This window comes from Pinus tabuliformis, chromosome 8 (assembly GCF_031772625.1).
Source record: "Pinus tabuliformis cultivar Carrire ecotype Pingquan chromosome 8, CPIR1, whole genome shotgun sequence".
Taxonomy (NCBI): domain Eukaryota; kingdom Viridiplantae; phylum Streptophyta; class Pinopsida; order Pinales; family Pinaceae; genus Pinus; species Pinus tabuliformis.
Genome location: NC_142294.1, coordinates 2,040,850,414 through 2,040,875,174, shown reverse-complemented (window position 1 = coordinate 2,040,875,174; position 24,761 = coordinate 2,040,850,414). Strand labels below are relative to the sequence as shown.

Sequence of the window (24,761 nt, the reverse complement as noted above, 5' to 3'; positions counted from 1 at the left end):
GGTTCCGGCCTCATTGGATTTGATATGGAGAAAGTAGAATTTTAGATTTCATTCAAAATCCAACAGACTTATCAGTTTTTTAGGATTTCAGAATTGGAGGATTGCAATGTTTCCATTGAATTTTGTCATGTATTAGGGTATGGAACTCTTATTTAATCAAGAGCACCAATCCTCCTATGTACCTTGATGTTAGTGACATTGGTTGTCGAACTCCTTCGGGATTCGCTCCCAAACCAGGAGCTTCTGAAAATGTCGCTCCCGCTCCCATTTTCGCTCTCTCTCCCCACTTTCGCTCCCGCTCCCAAGTAACACTGAGACAGATGATGTTGGCAACTCTAGCAGTAGCCAGTAGTACTAGTCACAGACTTTTGTTGTAGAGGCCATTTATAGCCTCCTTGGTTATGTGTTTTTGTTTTGATCTCTATATCATCATCGTGTATGTATTGGACAGTGCACTGGGTGCCATTTTGATATAATGGATATATTCATGAGCCTACTTTGATCATATGTTGTCTTCTATCTATAGTCTAACGCTGTGTGTTTGGAAACATGAATGAAAATCTTTAAAATAATGTGTTTTTATAAAAAATAAATATTTAATTGTATTTTTTACAATGACCGAGTCATTGAAATCGAGCTGGTCGAGTCGATACCGAGTCGGAGTCGGAGTCCGAGTCGGAGTTTTAAAACATTGGTCTTTGTACAGCTGGTGCCGATCAAGATAAATTTGATGATCGAAATCGAGACGTTGTTATGCTTCTCAAACTCTCTGTGACTGATGATCAGTTACCACAGATTCCTTCCAGCAAGACAGCTGCCGAAATTTGGCAACATTTGAAAGAATTGCATGAGACATCTGACAAGAGCAGAGCCTTCTTTCTAAAGAATCAGTTGTTCTCCATCATGATGGAAGAACATATGTCTTTATAGGAACATCTTAACAAGATTAAAGACATTCGAGATCAACTCGAAGCCATTGGTCGGACCATGGAGGAAGAAGATATGGTAGTCATCACTCTAAAAAGTCTACCAAAACCTTATGAGCACTTCATAGAAACACTCAACATTACCTCCACTAATGTTGATCTGAAGTTTCCAGAGTTATGCACCAAACTCATGCAGCAGGATCGTTGGAAACAACAGTTTGGTAGTAGTGCTTCATCAGCCTCCTTAGAAAATGCTTTTGCTGCCAAATATCAGTCCTCTTAGTCCTTTCAGCAGAAAGGTTCTTCTCAGCCTTCTGATCCCACTAAGAAGAAAAATGTGCAGTGTAATTACTGTCACAAGTTCGGCCACATGAAGAAAGATTGCCGACAGAGGATTGCTTCTGAACAGAAGAAGCAGGGAGGGTCTTATTAGCAAGCGAATGTTGCAGAACATTCTGAGCAGAAGGAATCTGTTTTTTACGCCTTTATGGCTAAGAGGTCCTCAGATCATGACCTGTCTTCTAACTGGTACATTGACTCTGGTGCATCAAGTCATTTTTCTCATAAGCAGGACCGGTTCATTGACTTCTCACCTTTCAGTGATTCCGTGGTATTCGGCGAAGGTGAAGAGTACACTGTGGTTGGCAGAGGTACAATTCAGATCTAGTTTGGTGGGTGCACATTGATCTTCTTGAATGTGTACTATGTTCTTGGTATGGAAATCAATTTGCTGTCTGTCAGCCAGATTATGAGGAACTCTCCTCAGCTTAATGTAGTGTTTAGTGCGCACAAGTGCTCCATTATTAATAGGGAGACTCGTTTTACGGTTGCTGTTGGCCTAGAGGATCATGGTCTATACAGGGTTCTTGACATTGGTGATTCTCCAGAAGTGGCTCAACAGCTCCTGTTTCTCCCATCAGCACTTTGTGGCATCAACGATATGGGCATCTAAACAATTAGTATCTCTCAGCTCTCTCGGGAGGGACTTGTGTCAAGATTACCTGATATTCAGACTCAGCTGTTGGGAGTGTGCAGCACCTGTCAAGCTGGCAAGCAACATCGGTCTTCATTCAAGGATGGAGAATCTTGGCGAGCATCTAAGGTACTCCAGTTAATTCATGCTGATATTTGTGGTCCTATGAATACATCTTTAGTTACTGGTTGCAAATATTTTTTGCTTATTGTAGATGATTTCAGTAGAAAGATGTGGGTGTACTTTCTAAAACATAAATCTGATGTATTTAGTATCTTTCAGAAGTTTAAGTCCTTAGTAGAAAAAGAGTCTGGCTATAATATCATAACTCTTAGGACAGATAATGGGGGGGAATTTTGTTCTTCTGCTTTCTCCAACTTCTGTGATACCCATGGCATCAAACGCCAGTTAACTACACCCTACACTCCTCAGCAGAACAGTGTTGTCGAACGTCGCAACCGTACGGTTGTTGAAATGGCTCGTTCCATGTTACAACACAGGAGTGTTCCGAACAAATTTTGGGCTAAAGCAGTGTTTACTGCTATCTATCTTCTTAACCGATCACCAACTCAGGCTGTTAAGGGGAAGACTGTAAAAGAGGTTTGGTCTGGCCGTAAGCCTCAGATTAGTCACCTCAAAGTGTTTGGCTCGGTTGCATATGTTTGGATTCCAGCTGCTAAGCGCTCTAAGTTGGATTCCAAAAGCCAGAAACTCATGATGACAGGGTACAGTGACCACCACAAGGCCTATAGGCTGATAGATATAAACACTGGTCGTCTTAGCTTCAGTCGGGACGTAGTGTTTGATGAAGACATAGGATTCTTTCAGTCTCCTACTTCTGAGCCGTGTTCTGAAGATCAGCCTCACAATGTTCTTCTTCTGTTAGGTCCACTTGATGGGAGGGATGATGTAGCGTCAGTATTTAATGATGCACTACCTAAGCTTCCTCCGGAAAATAATCCTCCTCTTGTTACTCCTGTTGTTCTTGAACCTCCACCCTCTCCTGATATTGGTTCTTCTACTCTCTGGCCTAAATGGTGGGCTAAAACTATTGCTGATCTCCAGGATAATGGGCTCCTTGAAGGTAGAACTTCCTGAAATAAGAGTAAACACCAGCCTACAGTAAATTTTGCTCTTATGGCTAACTTACACAGTGTTTTTGAGCCTCAAACCTATTCAGAGGCTAAGGCTATACCTGAGTGGCAGCAGGCTATAGAAGCAGAATTCCAGAGTCTTCAGAAGAATCACACTTGGACCCTTTCTAATCTTCTTATAGGGAAGAAGCCCATTAGCTACAAATGGGTGTACAAAGTAAAATACAAAGTTGATGGGACCCTCGACAAGTATAAGGCATGCCTTGTTGCTCGAGGATTCTCACAAAAGGAAGGCATAGACTATGAGGAGACCTTTGCTCCTACAGCCAAGATGAGTACCATACCGCTTGTCCTTGCCTTAGCAGCTTAGTTCAGTTGGAAAGTCCATCTGATGGATGTAAAGAGTGCTTTTCTCAATGGTGACTTACAGGAAGAAGTCTACATGACGCAGCCTCTAGGATTCAAAGTTGCTGGTCAAGAACAGAAAGTTTGTAGATTAGTCAAAGCACTCTATGGTTTGAAACAAGCCCCTCGGGCTTGGTACATGAAACTTGATAAGTACCTAACAAATCATGGTTTTTAAGCGGAGTCAATCTAATGCAAACCTGTATATCAAACATACTGGTGATGATATTCTGTTTGTGGTTGTCTATGTGGATGATCTTATCATTACTAGCAGTTCAACACATTTGATCCATGAGATCAAACAGGATTTGTGCAACACTTTTGATATGACAGATTTGGGACTTCTTCATTACTGTTTAGGGGTGGAAGTCTAGCAGACTGAGAACAACATCTTTCTCTTTCAGTCCAAGTATACCAGAAATCTTCTGCACAGGTTCAGAATGCAAGATTGCAAACCTACCACGACTCCTATGGAACTAGGGCTCAAACTTTCAGCTCAGTCATCCTCACCACTTGTGGATGAAACTTTATTCAGGCAGTTAGTGGGCAGCCTCATCTACCTTATTGCCACTCGACCTGATATCAGTTTTGTAGTGAGCTACATTTCACGCTTCATGTCAGCTTCTAAGGCTAATCATTGGACAGTAGCAAAGCGTGTGCTACGTTATGTCAGAGGCACTCTTGATTATGGACTTCTGTACACTCGGAGTTCAGATCCTACACTCAGTGGTTATACAGATTCAGACTGGGCTGGTTTGGCTAATGACCGTAAATCTACAGCTGGGTATGTGTTTAGTCTGGGATTCGGTGTTGTCACATGGGCTAGTAAGAAGCCGCAGGTAGTGTCTCTCTCCTCGATAGAAGCAGAATATCGGGGAGCAGTTAAGGCATCGTGCGAGGCAGTTTGGCTTCGACGTATGCTTGCAGATATGCATGTTTCCCAGTGTTAAGTTATGGTATGTTCTATGCTTATAACAGTTTACTTCTTTTTCTTATTATATTCCACCGATTAGCAATCACATGTACATAAAGTAAAGTGCAGATAGAACATTAAACGATCGACAGAAAACAAGCCAAGACAAGAGACACAAGATGTGGCGGCTAGCCAGGGACAAACCCCACAATGTGTGGGGAAACCCTTTGATCAAATCTTCTTTTATCTTCAATAATTCAGCAGAGAGAAATAGTACAATAAATCTGATTCATATCAGCAGTAGCAAACCCTAGATCAGCAGCATCAGCCTTAGCGGCTTCATTATCAAACTAGGGCAGACCATATCTCACAAACTGACCGTCGGATTGACTTCATTCCACCACCAAAAGTTTCGGCTTCCAGAGGAGGTTCAGATGAACCTACAGCGCAGTTCAGATGAGGAGATCTTTACTTCTGCAGTTGCAGCTTCAGTTTCAACAGTTTCCGGCTTCAAACTAGGGCAGTCGATATCTTGCAAACCGTTCGTCGGATTGACTTCATTCCACCACCAAAAGTTGCGGCTTTCAAAGGAGGTTCAGATGAACCTACAACGCAGTTCCAAAGAGGAGATCTTCTAGGCCACGCAAGTCAATCTTTACTTCTGCAGTTGCAGCTTCAAATTCAACAGCTTCCGGCTTCACATGTGTGAGAGAGAGAGACCCATTTCAGCACAGTAGAGAAGAGACTCATATCTGCGCAGTAGAGAGAGAGAGATGTGATGAGATGAGTGAGTCCAAATGAGGAAAAGTCCTCTTATATTTATACACAATGTTGGTGGGTGAATAGATCCGAATGTTGGGCTTCTGAGCCTACATGAGTTGTAGGTCGGCTTGATAATAATTCCATAATCAAAATAAATTCATATCTCCATGAATACTTATCGGAATTGGATGATATTTATATCAATCTTACACCTCTCGACGAGAGGAATCTAATAAAAATATTATTAGCCATGAATAAGATGACCCACATGAAGTTTTGCCCTGGTTGCCAATTTTAACACTCCCTCTCAACCATGGAGAACTTCATCTACAATCTGTCTATCGGTCGTTACTATTCATCCATCAAATGCACTACCTTGTACAGCCTGACCCTTGCCTTGCTCTGCTCTATTTTGCTTGTTCTGCTTTGTCTTGTTCTGCCCTGCACTGATCTGTACTGTTTTGTTCTGTTCTGCTCTGCTCTTGCATTGTTCTGTTCTACTCTGCTTTTGTCCAAATTATAAAGAAGAAGAAATGATCGAGGATGTATCATACTGACTCAAAGTCAGTCTCAGAGTATGTACCACTGGTCCCAGACCAGTCTCAACCAACCCAAAGTCAGCGTCATAGTGAGTACAACTCCAATGGTTCTAGACCAATATCATCCTCCACTGACTCAAAGTAAGTCTCAGAGTATGTACCACTGATCCCAGACCAGTCTCAACCGACCCGAAGTCAGCGTCATAGTATGGTATAACTCCTACCACTGGTCCCAGACCAGTATCATTGATCCCAGATCAATGGAGGTCATCCTAGCGTAGGGAGTACGGTAGTTACAACGATGCGTCCATCGGTACTACTATGGTCCCTAACTTCATTTCCCTGCTCATTGATCAGATGAGAGGTACTTCCCATGAGTCCCAGACTGCATGGGTAGGATGCCTCGACAGGAGAACTAATCAATCCTGTCCTCACAGGAGAACACATCAATCCTGCTACAATTGCCATGGAGAACACATCAATCCAGGCCTCACAAGAGAACACATCAATCCTGCTACAATCGCCGTGGAGAACACATCAATCCAGGTGTTAGTGCTCGAAATTTCACCTCAGGCTGAGAAAGGTAAACTCCAAGGCAACATCAAACCACTTAGCCTCGTAGCTAGCCCTACGGGGCAGGAGAGGGCTCTCTCCGGTCTATCTCAGTAAAGATCTTCAATGGGCGAGATGACCAATAGGAAAACACTGATTTTAGGCTAGTAAACTGATCAAGAAGTTTAAATTTGGGATTTTTAAGGTTTTTGGTGGAAAATTGGGGAAATGGCAATTTTAGGTGTGGGGATTGGACACAGTTTTCGCAGGGGGTTCTTTGGGGCGAGGTAGGAAACAGTATTGATACCTTTAATAGAGATGGATGGATGAGAATGACCAGTGAGGAGTTAAAGAGAGCAAGCAATAACCTTGAATTCCCTTTAAACAGTCGAAAACATTGATATTAAGCAAACTTAAAAGCAGAGCATGACAGTCATGCGTTCTACTTTAACACTTCATTTGCCTAATGTGCAGAAGGAAAAGTAAGGAAATGATTCACATAACACACTTACAAGTACAAAGAGAAACACACCATCAATACATGTGACCACAAGAATCCCAAAAAGGACTGCAAAACCCTGGTCTTCCTTTGCCAAAAATTGCAGAGATACAGTGAGTAATACAATAAGAGCTTCTCCCTCAAGAGTCCAACCATGAAAATGAGCAAGAGTTTACATAATATAGATCATCTAACATCTTTCCCTGCCTCTAGGGGTCGAGCTCACTATCCTAGGAGATGTTTCAACCAATTCTAAACTAAGCACTGAAAATTAGGCAGTCAAAACAACTTGCCTCTATAAGCTAGGAAACCAATTCATTCATTTAATTTTCACCTATCTCATGAATGAATCTTCTAGAAGAGATACATAAGTGTAAAAGTGTCATAAAATTACATCATTTACAACAAGGAGGATAAAAATCAACTCCAAAAAGTCAAACATAGTCAAAACTGCGTTTTGCTGAGCTGTAGGCTGAAATCCTGAGCAATTTGCCTGATGGGTCGCGCGCCATTCCTGAACGGGTCGCGCGCCTTTGAGAGCACTTTTGGGGTACTTCCAAGTGTCCAAATGGGGCAAGAGTAGGCTTGTTGGAAAGGTCTGGATGTCTACTTTCCAACCCAAGTGGAATTTCTGAATTTGGTGGTCATTTACCCCTCAAAAATGTGGCAGAAAATCATTTTTTTGCTTGTTTTTGACTTTCTAGAGGCCCAAAACTTCATAAAATCTCTTGGCAATGGGTGAGCATGTGTAACTTTTCATGACAAATCCAGAAATGCTAAGTTTTCCCGGAACGGAGTAGCCAAATGAAAGGGTCGCGCGGGGGGTGAGACCCGTTAAGGGGACAAAACCTGTTTTTTGCCTGAAAAAACCAAAAATGACCCAAAATGCTCAAAATTTCTTGGAATTTGTGCTGGGGCTGAGCTATTTAGTGCCATGCTCCTTCAAGGAAGCCTCGGCCAAGATGTGGAGGGGGTCGGACCTTTTTCTTCGTTTTTGTGCTTTGGCCAACCGCCTTTGGAGCACTTTCATCTTCGCCTTGCACACGTGCATCCGTGCCCAATAATGATTCTTCATGTTTCTAAGCAATTTCTTATCTTGGTTGGCCTTGGCCAACAGCCTCTCCAAATGAGCATTGAGCCGGATAAGCATAGACTCTCGCTCAACGGGTACTAAATCACCGGGTCTTCTTCAATTCAAGTTGCGGTCACTACGAATCCTCCACAACTCATCAAGAGTTTGCTCATCCTCCAACTGCTTCTTGCGCTGCTCTAAATAGGTGATCCTCCACTGTGCCATCTCTAACTTCTGCTGCAACAAGCGGTTCTCGGCCTCCTTTTGCTGAATGACCTCATGAAGCACCGTGGTAGGAGAGCGGGTATCAAGATCAATGATATCAATGTCGGGATCACCGGTCATTCCCTCCTCGATCATGGGCTGCTTGCCCCTCTGTGCTGCCTGTGCTGCTGAAGAAGGCGAGGCCCCTTCCACCTGATGTGGAGATAACACTCGCTGAGCTGATGAAGAAGGCGAGACCCCTTCCACCTGCTGTGGAGAAAATACTCGTCGAGCTGCTGCAAATAAAGCCCTTTGGCCTCTCTGATAAGTGACCAATGGAGAAGAGCTGACATATCTAATCCCGGGGATATCATGCTGCTGTGATGGTCCTCCCTCCTCATGAACAATCTCCAGATGTGGTGGTGGTGCTGTAAAGAACTCACGAGAGATGAACTTCTCCCATGTGATGCCCTGCTGAGCCAACCGATGTCTGACCACAAGCTGAATCAAACCGTAATGATAGAGGCTCCTATACTGCTGTGCTGGGCTCTTCCTCTGCATCAAGGGCACCATCCTCTCAATGTTCTGGCACATGAAAACAGGGATGTTCATCATCCGTACCCGTGTGAAATGCATCATCAGGCGAATATGGTACGAATATATCTGTGAAAATCTGCCCTCACAGGTGAAAAAGAGCATGATAAGCCTCATCATGGGAGCATACTCACTCCTCAAAAATTGAAAGGGAAATACACCCGTCAAATGTCTCATGAATGCAGGTCTAATGAAAGGCTCAAACTGAACACTGTCCAACATCCTGCGCTTGTTCCACACCTCTCCGACATTCGGTATCCCTGTGGCTTGAGCAATCATCTCGGGTGTCAATGTAAAATCCACCCCAGCAAGGTTCACATGTCCATCATGCAAATGCAAAACAAATAAGCGAGCCAACTCCCTGTGATGCTGAATTCGAGAGATCCTCTCGCAAAACTCATAACAAGACATATAATGGAAACATGATACTGCCATTGGACAAGCCTGCAAATCGGTCAAAGAGGTGGGCTCCTCTCTCCTATGATGACCGCCCTTTCCACCCTTGTGAGGCCTCCTCTGTTCCTCAAACTCTGAAGCTGATGCATGGTCATCACTTTGCTCATAATTGGTTTCGGTTTCTGACATTGTTTTAGGAGCAAAGTGGCTGAAATGTACTGTTGTTTCTGCTTTGCAAACTGCTGATTAAAATGTTGTTTCAAGGGGACAAGGAGCACAAGGGAAATGTTAGGGAAGGGATATTTTAAAGGGAAACTGGGAATAATAATGAAACAGGGAGTTTAGGGAAAGGATTATTGCATATACATTATTTTCCAAATTTATTTACAATAATGATATAGGAGGAAGGGCTAGGGTTTAATTTTTCTTTTGATTTCTTGAGAAGAAGGGTAGGGTTTAGGGCTCTTTAACAAATTTGGAAGGGAAATTTACATAAAATGATAAGGAAAATGTAATGGGAGGTGGAAAAAATGAGAACAATGGGATACCTCAAAACAGCATAATAAACCCTAGCAATTTTTACAACTTCAAGCCAAAGCATAATAGAGACTTCTACTTGCAAATGGAGACCTTTACAAATATAATCATGACCTTCTTGAACTGTAACAAGCAATAATTTTTTATGATGGAGGGCCAACCTTGCACAATTTAGCAATTTGTGGCTCCTTGGCAAATTTGCTGGCAGTTTTGTAGAGAGAGCACTGATGGGTCACGCGCCTCACCCAACAGGTCACGCGTCTCTGACGGGTCGCGTGCGTTGTAAATTAACACTGGCGGAGGGTGCCTGACGGGTCGCGCGCCTGGTTCGACGGGTCGCGCGCCTTCCCAACTCACAAACTTCACTCAAACTCTCTTGCAATCAGTTGCTCTATCACTTGGATGCATAATGAGGCTTGATAGAGGGAGATTAGGGCTTTTATAGCCTTGTTTGAATTAATTTCATATCATAACCCACTTTATAATGTTTTTTCATGACACTTTATAAACTTGACTTTTTTGGTTTCCTTTTGTCCTGAAATTGATTGATTTGATGCTTTTCTTTGATAATTTTTGCAGGGATAGCATCTGAGGGATCTTGACAAGGGAGCCAGGGTTACATGCTGTCCTTTGAATCATTTTGAATTTTTTACAATTTTCACAAAATTTTTGAGAAATGACTTTGGCTTTAAAAACAGGGTTTTTAAATCCAAGGTGAAAATTAACTGTACAAGATAGAATCTTTTGAAAAAACACTTTAAAAATCATCCCTCTGGCTTGCTGGGTACTTATTGACCTTCAGAGACATGAGCTTGAAGACAAACTTGGCCAAAAACCCTAGACCTAAAAATTTGATCTCAAGACAATAGACAAGTAACCTTGACAAAGTTTAATGACTGAGACAAGTTGATCCAGCAGTGCCCAGAGGGGGACAAAGACACCAGCTCCTCCATCAGGGTTATGGCATGCCTAACGGAATGCAAAGAATGACACTGATGAGACACCTACCTATGCAAATGCAAAGAGCTTTGATCGCTGATGGAGGGCTACTAGACCGACTCTAACACCAGGCTGCCATGGAGAACACATCAATCCAAGCCTCACAGGAGAACTAATCATCCTGCTACACAGGAGAGCGAATCATCCTGTTCCACAAGAGAGCAAATCATCTTGTCCCACAAGAGAGCGAATCATCTTGTTCCAATGTGCACCACCAGGGGAGGGTGAGTCACCTTGTGGTCATATGTTGCTCCAGTAGGAACCGCAAGCCCTCAGAGCTCCCATAGCTCAATGTATGCAACATGCAGGACCCTTGTACAAGGGTTTCTTGCCGACTCCAAGTTGTTTGGGAAAATCACAGATTAGATCTTTCCTCGGGGCTTTGACAAGGTGTATCAACCTGTACATCATCTTAATGTGACGGAGCTTCCTTGCTCATCGACTTACCATATCCCAGATGATGTCTATCTGCTGGAGCAATTGACGAATACGGGATTCCTCAATAATCGAATCCCACCTCTGGTTGTTACAGAGAATCACAGTGGTATCCAATGTAAATCCAAACAGCTCACTGAAGAGCTTTCGCAACCAGACAGCCTCACACGAGGTTATGCTAGCAACAATATATCCTGCTTCGGCGGTGCTCAAAGCCACCGACTTCTGCTTCTTGCTCATCCAAGATATCGAAGCAGATCCCAAGGTGAAACAGTACCCGGAAGTGCTCTTACGGTCCACCACACTGCCTGCCCAATCAACATCAGTATATCCAAGTAGTCTCACATCTCTGGCAGTGTATCTTAATCCATGAGAGATTGTGTCCTGAAGACATCTCAGAAGACTCCTGGCATCAATCCAGTGAGGCTCAACCAAATATGAGCTCACAATGCTAACTGCAAAACATATGTTCGGACGGAGGTTCACCAAGAACATCAATGCGAATGAGTTTTTGAAACTCAGAGGCATTTCCCAAGTCTGGTCCGACATCACTACCATATAACTTCTAAAAGTTAAGATCCTCGAGGTAGTCACAGGCTTGCAGTCCATCATACCGAATCTTTCCAATATCTTCACCACATATTTTCCTTGAGATAGGAAAATTTCTCCTGGCTTTTGCCACACTTCAAGTCCTAGGAAGTAGTGCATCAGTCGTAGGTCTTTCATTTCAAATTCAAAGGCCAGCTCCCTCTTACATTTGTGAATGAAAGGGTCTGCACCTGTTAGAAAGAGGTCATCCACATACAACACCAGTATGAGAGGCTTGTCATCTTCAACCTTAAAGTAAAGGTTAGGATCGGCTTCAGTCCTAGTGAATCCCAGCTTCATCAAGTAGCTATCGATCCTCTCATACCATGCTCGAGGAGCTTGCTTCAGCCCACAGAGAGCTTTTTTCAACCTGCATACATGAGATTTTCGATCATAAATCTCAAATCCTTTGGGCTGCTCCACGTAGACCTCTTCTTTGATCGAGCCATGCAAGAATGCAGTCTTGACATCCATCTGATGTAGGTTCCATCCTTGTGAAGCGGCAAGGGCTATGATCGAGCGGATGGTCGTATATCTAGCAACAGGTGCAAATATCTCATCATAGTCTATACCTTCCTTTTAGGAGAAACCTCGAGCAACAAAACGAGCCTTATACTTTTCTGTGCTTCCATCTGCTGCATGCTTTATCTTGTAAAGCCATTTGGAAGTAACAACAGTCTTGTCTTGGGGTCTGGAAACTACTTCCCAAACATCATTCTTTATGATAGACTCATATTCTTCGGTCATAGCATCCTTCCATACTTGATGCTTGACGGCATCTGAGAATGACGAAGGCTCATTTTGTATGATCGTGCTCATGATGGTCAGGTATCCTTGATACCTATTAGGTTTCTTACTTTCACGAAAGGTTCCTCAGGGTGCAGCATGTCCTTCAGCATCATCAAGTAACCCCTTAAGCCATGAAGGCCTCTTCTTAGAAGAGGAAGGCTCATATGGAGGAGGATCAATCAGATCCATGGGTTCTTCTACATCAGGCATTGATTCATCATCCTTTTCTTTCGGTTCCCTGGTGTCGGCTTCTTGAGAGCTCCTCAAAGTCGGAAGATTGATCACCTTGCTGAGAGCCATATCTTCGTCAAAGGTGACATGATGACTAATTATGACTTCCCCTTGACCAACTACATAGATTCTATAGCCTTTAGTATTTTCACCATAGCCCACGAAAATTCCCTTCTTTCTAGATGCTCCCAATTTATTTCTTTTCTCTTTCGGCACATGAAAGTATACAGGGCTTCCAAAAATTTTAAAATGAGAAACATCAGGTTTCTTACCGGTGAATTTTTCTTCAAGAGTCTTGGAACCCAATGCTTGATGAGGGCATCGATTTTGTACATATACGGCAGTGTTTGCAGCTTCAGCCCATAGAAACTTAGAAAGACTTTGTTCATGTAGCATGGCCCAGACAGCTTCCATAATTGTGCGGTTCTTCCTTCCCACCACACCATTCTGCTCAGGAGTATGTGGTGTAGTAGTCTCCCTCTTAATGCCAACCTCAGGTGTGCCTGAGTAAACCAATTGTAATATATCGGAGGTCTTGCTTTGGCTTGAGGGGAATGGTCCCCTTTTGAGCTTTCCTTTGGCACATCCCGGACATACACCTTCTTTCTCTACTTGGAATTCGGGCATCCCTATTACCATTTGTCTTACATCGGGTAGAGCTTTGTAATGAAGGTGGGCAAACCTCCGATGCCAAAGTTCGGACTAAAGACATGACACCTTGCCATTGCTGAAGGTTACCTTGTAGCCTTTGTCTTCCATTGCCAAGATGGACACTAGGTTCCTTTTGAGGTCAGGTGCATTTAATACATCTTGGACTTTTTAGCCTTCTTGAATGGTTGTCCTCTTCCTCGATCTCCAGCTCTCCTCTTACCTTTGTTGTTGAATTTGTCATTCCTTTGATTTGCCATCAGAGGGATTTTGATCATCATCCCGGGGTGAGTCCTTTCTTCTCTTTGCGTGAGAAGAAAAGGCAGCAGGAGGACCTTTAGGCATGGGCATTTCTTGCACTTCTTCCCTTGTTTCTTCTTGAATGCATCTAGCCATTAATTCCTCGAAACCAAGAATTACATTATAGTTCAGAAGAGTAGTCTTGAACACATACCATTCGGATGGTAATCCTCCAAGAGTTGTGAGTGCCATTTCTCTGTCAGTAATAGTTTCCCCAATAGATAGGATATCATTCTTGATCTCGGTGATTCTTAAGAAGTATACTTGCATACTTTCATCCTTACTCTTCTTGATTTACCTCAGCTTATTTCTAAGAAACAAAACTTGATTTGCATCATTAAATTTAAATAAACTCACCAGTCTGTCGTAGATTTCCTTAGAGGTGTCTAGATCAGAGATGTAGGCCACCAAGCGCTTGTCGATAGAGTCCCGGATGATCTTCTTTGTTTTGACTTCTCCATTTTTCCATTTGTTCCAGGCAGCAGCAGATGCATTTGATGAAGGCTCAACAATATTGCCTCTTACATGGTCCAGCACTCCTTGATCTTCAAGGGTTAGATCGATAGACATCTTCCATCCGTGATAGTCAGCTTTCTCACGGAGCATGTCTTCGGCAAGAAAGAGTGTTGAGGACCCCATAGTTCTTTTAGGATAGCCTTGCCAATCTTCTTTTCAATGATTGCTCTTGCTCTTGCTCGGGCTTTGTCTTCACCTCAGCTCTGATACCATGTTAAGTTATGGTATGTTCTATGCTTATAACAGTTTACTTCTTTTTCTTATTATATTCCACCGATTAGCAATCACATGTACATAAAGTAAAGTGCAGATAGAACATTAAGCGATCGACAGAAAACAAGCCAAGACAAGAGACACAAGATGTGGCGGCTAGCCAGGGACAAACCCCACAATGTGTGGGGAAACCCTTTGATCAAATCTTCTTTTATCTTCAATAATTCAGCAGAGAGAAATAGTACAATAAATCTGATTCATATCAGCAGTAGCAAACCCTAGATCAGCAGCATCAACATTAGCAGCTTCATTATCAAACTAGGGCAGACCATATCTCACAAACCGACCGTCGGATTGACTTCATTCCACCACCAAAAGTTTCGGCTTCCAGAGGAGGTTCAGATGAACCTACAGCGCAGTTCAGATGAGGAGATCTTCTAGGCCACGCAAGTCAATCTTTACTTCTGCAGTTGCAGCTTCAGTTTCAGCAGTTTCCGGCTTCAAACTAGGGCAGTCGATATCTTGCAAACCGTTCGTCGGATTGACTTCATTCCACCACCAAAAGTTGCGGATTTCAAAGGAGGTTCAGATGAACCTACAGCGCAGTTCCAAACAGGAGATCTTCTAGGCCACGCAAGTCAATCTTTACTTCTTCAGTTGCAGCTTCAAATTCAACAGCTTCCGGCTTCACATGTGTGAGAGAGAGAGACCCATTTCAGCGCAGTAGAGAAGAGACTCATATCTGCGCAGTAGAGAGAGAGAGAGATGTGATGAGATGAGTGAGTCCAAATGAGGAAAAGTCCTCTTATATATATATACACAACGTTGGTGGGTGAATAGATGTGACTGTTGGGCTTCTGAGCCTACATGAGTTGTAGGTCGGCTTGATAATAATTCCATAATCAAAATAAATTCATATCTCCATGAATACTTATCGGAATTGGATGATATTTATATCAATCCTACACCTCTCGACGAGAGAAATCTAATAAAAATATTATTAGCCATGAATAAGATGACCCACATGAAGTTTTTGCCCTGGTTGCCAGTTTTAACACCTAGGCAGGTCCTACTCCCTTGTTCTGTGATAATCAGGGAGTGCTCAAACTCACCAAGAATCCAGTCTTCCATGAACGAACAAAGCATGTGGAAACTCATTGTCACAACATTTGACAACTTGTTGAAGACGGATCCATTCAGTTGCTATATGTTCCCACAATGGAGCAGCCAGCAGACATCTTCACCAAGCCTCTTGGGTCCTGATAAGTTTGTAAAATTCAGAGGGTCTATAAGTGTTGTAAATAGATTGAGCATTAAGGGAGGGCATTAGAATAATGCTATTTTAGTGTTTACTACTCATCTATGATTGTAATTAGCAGTTTCTTGTTAGAAACGTGCTGTTTCTATATTCTTAGTAGAAATTCGATGTTTCTACTTCTTAGTAGAAACTTGTTGTTTCTGTAGATACAGTTGTATTATTTATTGAGCTTTACTGCTCGTTGTAAATCAATTCAATTCATTCATTGATTAACTTGTAGGTAGGTGTAGGCGACACGGTCAACAGGTCCTTGAGGTTTTCTTTTATTCTTTCAAGAGTTCTTCCTTCAATATGATGATGAGGTCTTGGGATGTGATGACTAGATCTTCTTTTGATTCTCTCCCTTCTTATGTTCATCCTTTATGTATCCTTTTTCAATTGAGTGATCTTTAAGATGCCTTTCCTTGTCACCTAAGCTCTTATACCATGTTGAGAAATCTAGGGCAGCTAGATTAGGAGTGATTTCTCTTTACTTTAATAACTGCTTGTGATGTTCTTGATGTACTTAAAATTATCTTCTTCTTTTCTTGATTATTATAGTGTTCTTATCATCAAACAACTACCAAAAACATGAAGATCAATAGAACAAACAAACACAACATGTAGGCTGCTATCCAGGGCCAAAACCTCTCCTAGAGAGGAAAACCCACAAGAAATTCTTCTCTTCTTATAGAATCTTCAAAGACCCTTGGCCCCAAGACAAAGACCCATCCAAGACCAAGTCAACCTTTCTTGCAATGTATTTCAACTTCAACAAAGTCTACAATAGTCAAACTTCTCCAAATCCTCAACATCGACCCCTGCAACACTTTTTTCTCTCCTTTTTCTATTCTACAATTTTCAGTCTTCCTGCAGTAGCTGCAACTTCGCACGTGTGGGAGTAATATAGTAAATGAGGCCTTCTTCTTCCTTCATTTAGGGTGCTTCTTTCTCTTTAGTAATTTACTAATTTAGCTTCCTAACTTGATCCTTTTGACACCAAACTTTGGATTCTTTAGATGATTCAAATTTGGACCTTGTTGCAACAAAATGATGCCCACACATGTGAGGGAATGTGTCACAAAATTCAAACTTTCGATTTTGGTTCTCCTTTCTTGAGTTCTTCTTTTCTTCGCTTGTGTCTTTAGAGCTCTTTCTTGTCCTTTTGATCGAGCTTCTTCTCGTGATTGAACTTGCTTGATAGTATTGTCCAAATGAGGTCGAATGCTTCTTATATATATCTAGGAGTGTGAATTGCCCTTAATGAGGTCGACTTCATCCTTGCTGGCCGACTTGGTCTTGGAGGTATATTTTGACATAACTTTGACTCATAAATTATTTGACTTGATACAAAATGCCCAATAACGCCTATTACATATAATAATGACTCTTTTGACTCCTAGACTCTATGACAAAACCCTAGAAGCACACAATGGGTGCTTGACCTACAAATAAATTGACCTTGAGCATGAAACCCATGCTATAAAATAATAATAATATTTTTTCTTTCTTTTTACATCAAATACATAAGATCAATAGTATAAGAGATATCATGAAGACCGAACCTAGTTACGTATTTCAACAAAAAGATCATTTTTGTGCTTATTAGAGGCAGCCATAGCCTTTAGAGGGCTAATTTTCCCTAGCCACAGGGTTTTCTAGCCCTTGAAGGCTTGGTCGTAGGCCTATTCAACCTCTACAAGAGGGTCGTAGGCCTAATTAGGCCTTGAAGCCTAGGTCGCAACCCTAGAAGGGTCTAAATTCATCTTTACAAGTGATTTAAAGGGCTAATAATTTGTTTTGCAGGTCTAAGGTGATTTCTGGAAAGGGTTAGCAGAGATTTCTCATTGTATTTTTGTCATTTAATGGAATAATCTTGCTTTTGCAGGCTTATCATCCATTGAGGAAGGGTTTCAAGAGCCAAAAGTTCATTTGTTACATCATTTTAGCCCTTAGAAGCCTAGCTGCTAGCTCAAAGACAGCTAAAAGCCCTAGCCATGAGGCCTAGAGCCTCTCTCCACTAGGTCGCAAACCTTATTGGCCTCCTAAGCCTAGCCGCAACTTTTTGGAAGGCTAGATCCATTACCAAAAGTTGTTTTAGTGTTGATCCATTTGTGTTTTAGGTCTTCTTGAAGGCTGTAAGGTCAAAACTTCCAAATTTCAAACCCTAGTATTGTTAGTTAGTGTTGTATAAGTCTAATCCATTATTTGCATAAGTATTTGGGCTAACAATTTGTGATTGCAGTGGTCTCAAAGGTTTGATCCTTGTGTTTTCAAGCTAACTTTTGTGAGTGCAAGTGTTGAAGGAGGCATTTGTCTCTTATCTCCAAACTTGGGATAGGCCATTAGGCCTAAGGGTTTGCTCTTTCTTGCCCTCATCCTTCTATCTTTTCATTGTTAACATTTATATTAGATTTGAAGTACTTACAATAGTGACATAATGTGAAAATTTCAGTTTATCATAGCAACTGGAAATTATTTTCCTAATTGTTAATTTATTTAACAATTTATTTGCAGTTTTCTACAACAAATACAAAATAATTCACACTGTGATTTTCAAAAATAAATACTACATAAGAAAATAGCGTTGGAAACTGAGAAAATCTAGCACACACAAACAAAATTTACACAGTTATTTTTGGACACATGTCCCTGAAAAAACCTAACTTGGGAAAAACGGTGTAGCAGCTGAGGGTTTTATTATTATGCAACAGCAAAATTCTAAGTACAACCTATGGATGCCTAACTGGCAATCCAAACAAGTATCTCTAGAAATAATTAGAGAGAAAAATATCTCACCCTACTAGCAATCCCAAAACTGGCTTCTCTAGAAAAGTTGGTCGTCCAAACTCCAACGCAGGCCCTCTGCACAGTCCTTGTCTTGCCTCTCACACGTGTGGCTCAAATCTTCCTTTGAGCAAGCCGTCTAGCCCGTCTCTTCTACTGGAAGTAATTCTCTAGCCCTCTGGAAGACTTTCCCAGCCTCTGGAAACTGAATCGACTTCCTCCCCAATTAAATCGAACTGGTCTACTTCAACTACTGTGCAGTCCATGCACTACTTCTACATGGATCACTTCTGTCACTCGCTGCTGCCTCTTCGGATCTGGAAAACTTCCTCTAGATCACTGCCCCTGCCCCTAACTATCTCTGCTTCGATCTTTGGATCTTCGAAAACTGTTGTTGCTCTCTGTAAATCGATCTGTCAAAGAAATCAAATTGCTGAAGTGTCTTCTCCAAGTGCCTGTCGACTTCTTATAATCCTTTGTTGGAGCTGTGAAAATTTCTAAACTGAAATTCTATTGCAGCAACTGATTTATGTCACCTACTTATTCTTCATAATAAGTTATTTACGAAATCCCTTCAACAAATATTAAAATAAATTCTACTACAGTTATCACAATAATTACACAGAGAAAATACATGCACAAGAACCAATCACATCAATACAGTTGTTTCTGGACAATTGTCCCCGGAAAAACCCAATGCGGGAAAATCAGTGTAGCAGATGAGGGTTTATTAATCTTTAGCAACAATCACTTTTACAAGGAATGATTTTACAGAGAAATGAAAGAAAACACTTGAGACTTTCCCTTTGAAACTTTCTGACACTTTGGAGACCCTTCTCCCACTCCTACATCACCTCTACGTGGCTCTGAGTGGCTCTGCGTCCCTCTGCGTCAGCTTACGTGAGGGCCACGTCTCTCCTCTAGACTGTGTCTCTCTCTGTGCTGTCTCTCACTGTCCCTGCATCACCTCCTCCTCAGTCACTGACTACTGTTGATGCCCTCCTCTATCTCCACCCTGCAACTCTCCCTCTGAAATCGATCTCCTTCACTTGAGAATCAATTTTCCTTGAGATACTGAGTATCTGTCAGTGTGTCTCCAAATGATCCTCAAGTCTTCTCTTATACTTTTCTTGTTGATGAATCAACGACCGAGATTAAGTCTCAAATCAACAGCTAATATTAAAATAGACTTGATCCTCGTCTCTTAGAAGCTTCTCACCCTTATCTTTACTAATATCCATTAATATTTTTATTTTCGTAAGTTTAGACTTAGGAACTCATTAAAAATATTAATTACTTTAATAACTTCTCATTTGGGTGGAATTTCTGAAAACGATTTCTGGTTCTTGGAGATCTCATGTGCCTTAGCCTCTCCTCCAAATTTCAAGGCTAGAGCACATCCGATGCTACCAAAAATCAACACTCCCTCTTAATCAGGAATGTGCTCTAGCAATGCTTCATCACAGAAACATCACATTGATCTTCCGTATTGGTACCTATGCTGATGCTTGGCCTGTTGCCTCACATCTCGTGCACTGTTGCTTCTTGTACTGCTGCTTATGACATTTCCACTGCCACTGCTACATCTGTACTGTAGCTCCCTCTCAACATGCTGCCCATAGCACTGCCACTGCTAACTGTTGCACTACCACTCCTGACACTTATCCATTTCTGCTACTGAAATGGATTCTTCACTATCCCCATATTTTGCCTGAAATAAACAAACTTTGTTCTTCCTAGAGCCTTGGTGAGGATGTCTGCCACCTGTTCTCCTATAGGAGTGTACCTCAATTGTATTGCTCCTCGTTGGACACAGTCTCTGACAAAGTGACACTTGACATCAATGTGCTTCGATCGATCATGAAATACTGGATTCTCAGAGAGCTTGATGCAACTCTGGTTATCACACAAAATCTTGGTCGCTTCCATCCTTCTCCTGAATAGATTCACAAGCAATTTCCTAAGCCATTCACACAAAGCTGTGCTAGCTGTCATATATTCTACTTCAGCTGAGCTCATAGCCACGGATTTTTGTTTCCTACTACACCAGGAGACCATTCCTGATCCAAAGTTGAAATAGTACCCAATTGTACTTTTTCGATCTACTGAACTTCCAGCCCAATTTGCGTCAGTGAACCCACTCAACCTGATGTCATTGCCTTGGTTATACAATAGTCCATGCTCGACTATTCCTTGTATATACTTAAGAACATGTTTGGATGCTGCCCAGTGCGCCCTCTTGGGTTCCACCATGAACTGACTGAGGGTGTTGACAATGTAACAAATGGCTGGCCTGGTATTGACCAGATACATCACGGACCCTATAAGCTACCTGTACAAGGTGGGATCAACGTCTTTAATCTTCTGATGGATCAATATTCTTCCAATTGGTGATCAATGGAATAGCCATAGGTCTACAGTCCTGCATCCTGAATCTCTTCAAGATCTCTGTAGCATATCTCCTTTGTCCAAGGAATATCCCACCCTTCTGTTGCCAAACTTCCAACCCCAGGAAATAATGCATTTGTCCCAAATCCTTCATGTCGAATTTTGTGGCTAGATCCTTCTTGCAGTCTTTGATGAGCCTGGATGATCCAGTCAGGAAAAGATCATCCACATATAACACTAGGATTAGAGGCTCATTCTCTACAACAAGATAGTAGAGATTAGGGTCTGTGTCCCTCTTGACGAACCCCATCTTCTGCAAGTAGCCATCAATTCGACCGTACCATGCTTTAGGTGCCTGTTTAAGCCCATAAAAGGCTTCCTTTAATTTGCATACATGAGATTTCTTCGCATGTGTCTCAAAACCCTCTGGTTGTTCAATGTATACTTCCTCTTCTATTACCCCGTTCAAGTATGTCGTCTTGACATCCATCTGGTGAATCTCCCACCCCATCTATGCTGCAAGAGATATCACGGTTCTAATAGATGTATACCTGGCTACTAGGGCGAAGCTTTCTTCGTAGTCTATCCCTTCCTTCTGAGCATACCCTTAGCCACAAACCTAGCTCTATATTTCTCCACACTGTCGTCTGCAGCATATTTGACCTTGTAGATCCATCTCGAACCTACCACTGACCTGTCCTGTGGCCTAGGTACCACTTCCCAAACATCATTAACCATTATAGAACTGTATTCCTCCACCATAGCATCCCTACCCATACTTGATGCTGAACAACCTCCTAAAAACTAGGAGGTTCCCCAACCTAAGCTACTAGGGCCCGGTATCTGTGTGGCTATCTTCGCTCCCTTTTATTATTCCTGGGTGCACCAATGAAGTCCTTTGCATCTCGTAGAATCTGTCAGAGTTCCTGGCTCGTTCTTCCACTAGTAGTGGGCACATCTATCAACTCTTCCTCTTCCTGAGATTCCTCCTGTTTTAGAGCTTTGTCTTCAGGAGAATTTCTGGTATTAGTTTCTGCTTGTCGAAGTGATTGGACCACCGAATCGTCTTTTGACCGCTCCTTGGAAGGGATTTCTTGGGATTTCCTGAAAGCTCTGTCCTCCATGAACTTTACATCCCGCCGAACTACTACCTTCCTACTTCCTGGAAGATAGACTCTATATGCCTTAGCATTCTTGCTATATCCCACAAGATATCCTTTCTCAACAGTTTGATCTAATTTCTTTCTCTTTTCTTCGAGTACACGACAATACGCTAAACTCTCAAATATCCTAAAATGACTGACTTCAGGTGTCTTCCCGGTGAAGATCCTTTCTGGAGTGATTTTGCCCAATGCCCTGTGAGGAGTCCTATTCTGGACATAAACTGTCGTGTTGCATGCTTCTGCCCACAGGAATTTGGGCATATCCTACTCATACAACATTGCCCTAGCTGCTTCCACAATAGTCCTGTTTTTCCTTTTTGCTACCCCTTTCTACTCCCGATTGTAGGGAGCTGTCCACTCTCTTCTGATGCGTTCATTAGGGAAAAAATCGATGAAGTCCTTGTCATCATACTCTCCGCCATTGTTTGAGCATAACACTTTTATCTTCTTTCCTGTCAAATTCTCCACTACAACCTTGAACTCTTTGAATCGACCAAAAACATCATCCTTGGTTTTCAGAAAGTAGATCCAAGTCTTCCTGGAATGGTCATCAATGAAGGTGACAAAGTATTCGATACCACTCCCGCAGTTGTTTGAATGTATCAATCCTAGCACACTCTTAGCTCTATTGTTACTTTTGGAAAACGCTGCTTTGGCATACTTGCCCAAACTGCACCCTCTGCATACATCATCTCGTTCAATACCTAGTTCTAGAACTCCTGATATTGTTTTCCTGAGAATTCTCAAAGCCCCATGGTGTAAGTGTCCCATCCTCTTGTGCCATAGTTCATTCAAATATTTGTCTCCATTGCTGCCTATTAGTGCCATTGATGATTCTAGATGTAATCTGTACAGCCTGTTACTTCTAATTCCAATCTTGGTCTTCCTTTTCCAGCTCAGGTGTTTGACATATACTTTCTCCTTAATGAAGAAAACATCATAACCATTGTTTCGAAGTTGAGATATGAAGAGTAAGTTCATCCCCAATCCTGGCACATGCAACACATTGGTTGCTCAAAGCCACTCTCCTGCGTCGGTTTGAAAGACTACAGTACCTCTTCCTACTGGGGTACACTTTGCCTTATTTCCCATGGTGATTTGAAAATTCATTATTTCTTCCTGATAATCTGAAAAACATTCTCGAATTCTTGTCCTATGCCAGGAAGCTCCACTTTCTATATACCAAACCTTAGAGGAGGCAAAGCTTGCTAGGCAAGCGACTTCTTCTTCAAATCTAGAAGCTAACATAGAATAATCGTGATCCACATCCCTTGTGCATTCTTTTGGTAACCTGCGTGACTCTCTTTGAGTTGATTACTTTGCATCATGCTCTTGACCCATAGTTGATTCTTCTCTCCTGTTGCTGGATCTCTGCTCTGATACCATGTGAAAATTTCTATATTGAAATTCTACTGCAACAAATGATTTATTTCACCTACTTATTCTTCACAATAAGTTATTTACGAAATCCCTTCAACAAATATTAAAATAAATTCTACTACAGTTATCACAATAATTATACAGATAAAACACATGCACAAGAACCAATCACATCAATACAGTGGTTTTTGGACAATTGTCCCCGGAAAACTCAATACGGGAAAATCGGTGCAACAGATGAGGGTTTTATTAATCTTCAACAATAGTCACTTTTACAAGGAATGATTTTACAGAAAACTGAAAGAACACCCGAGATTTTCCCTTTGAAACTTTCTGACACTTTGGAGACCCTTCTCCCACTCCTGTGTCACCTCTTCGTTACTCAGCGTGGCTCTGAGTGGCTCTGTGTCCATCTGCGTCAGCCTGCATGAGGGCTACGTCTCTCCTCTAGATTGCATCTCTCTTTGCGCTGTCTCTCACTGTCCCTGCGTCACCTCCTCCTCAGTCACTGACTGCTGCTGATGCCCTCCTCTAGCTCCACCCTACAACTCTCCCTCTGAAATCGATCTCCTTTACTTAAGAATTGATTTTCCTTGAGATACTGAGTATCTGTCAGTGTGTCTCCAAATGATCCTCAAGTCTTCTCTTTTATTTTTCCTGTTGATGGATCAACGACTAAGATTAAGTCTCTAATCAATGACTAAGATTAAAATAGACTTGATCCTCTTCTCTTAGAACCTTCTCACCCTTATCTTTATTAATACCCATTAATATTTTTATTTTCCTAAGTTTAGACTTGGGAAATCATTAAAAATATTAATTATTTTAATAACTCCTCGTCCGGGTGGAATTTGTCAAAACGAGTTTTGGGTCTTGGAGATCTCATGCGCCTTAGCCTCTCCTCCAAATTGCAAGGCTAGAGCACATCCGATGCTACCAAAAATCAACAGGAGCACCAACGACCAAGATTAAATCTTAATCAAGGGCTAGGATCATCTTGAAGTCGATCTATGTGAGTTTCTAAACTATTCGTACCTTGACTTAATTAATTCTGATTAATTAACCAATTACATTAAAAAATAGGTTAATAATCTAATTAAGTCATTTCTCGGTGGAATTTCCAGAAACGATTTATGGGTTATGGAGATCTCATGTATTCTAGCCTCTCCACCAAATTTCGTGACTAGAACACATCCGATGGTACAAAAACTAACACTCCCACTTAGCGAGGATTGTGTTCTAGTACTGCACACCTTGTCACAACACTTTGTCTTTGTGTCATCTCCTGCCACGCTGCTGATGTTTGGCTACTGCTGCCCACCAACCATTGCGCAACTCTAATGTTGCATCTATGCTATCGTTGACACTGCCATACTGCTGCCAACGCCACATTTGCACTGCGACTCCCTCTCCTCTGTTGCTGCTACAACTGAACTGAGAAGCATCCAAAATACTGAATCAATTGCATTCAGTATGATGCATCTGTCTCCTGAGACTATGACTGCTACTAGCCACTACACTGTTCACCAAGGAATCTGCGTTGTTGCTAACTCTACACTGA

General features: G+C 41.9%; 1 protein-coding gene across 7 annotated transcripts in view; it reads right to left on the bottom strand.

The window, feature by feature from the left end:
- Nucleotides 1-24,761, bottom strand: part of POL{LAMBDA} (DNA polymerase lambda (POLL)) — a 364,299-nt gene that overhangs the window by 21,775 nt on the left and 317,763 nt on the right. The gene's annotated exons all lie outside the window — the stretch shown is intronic.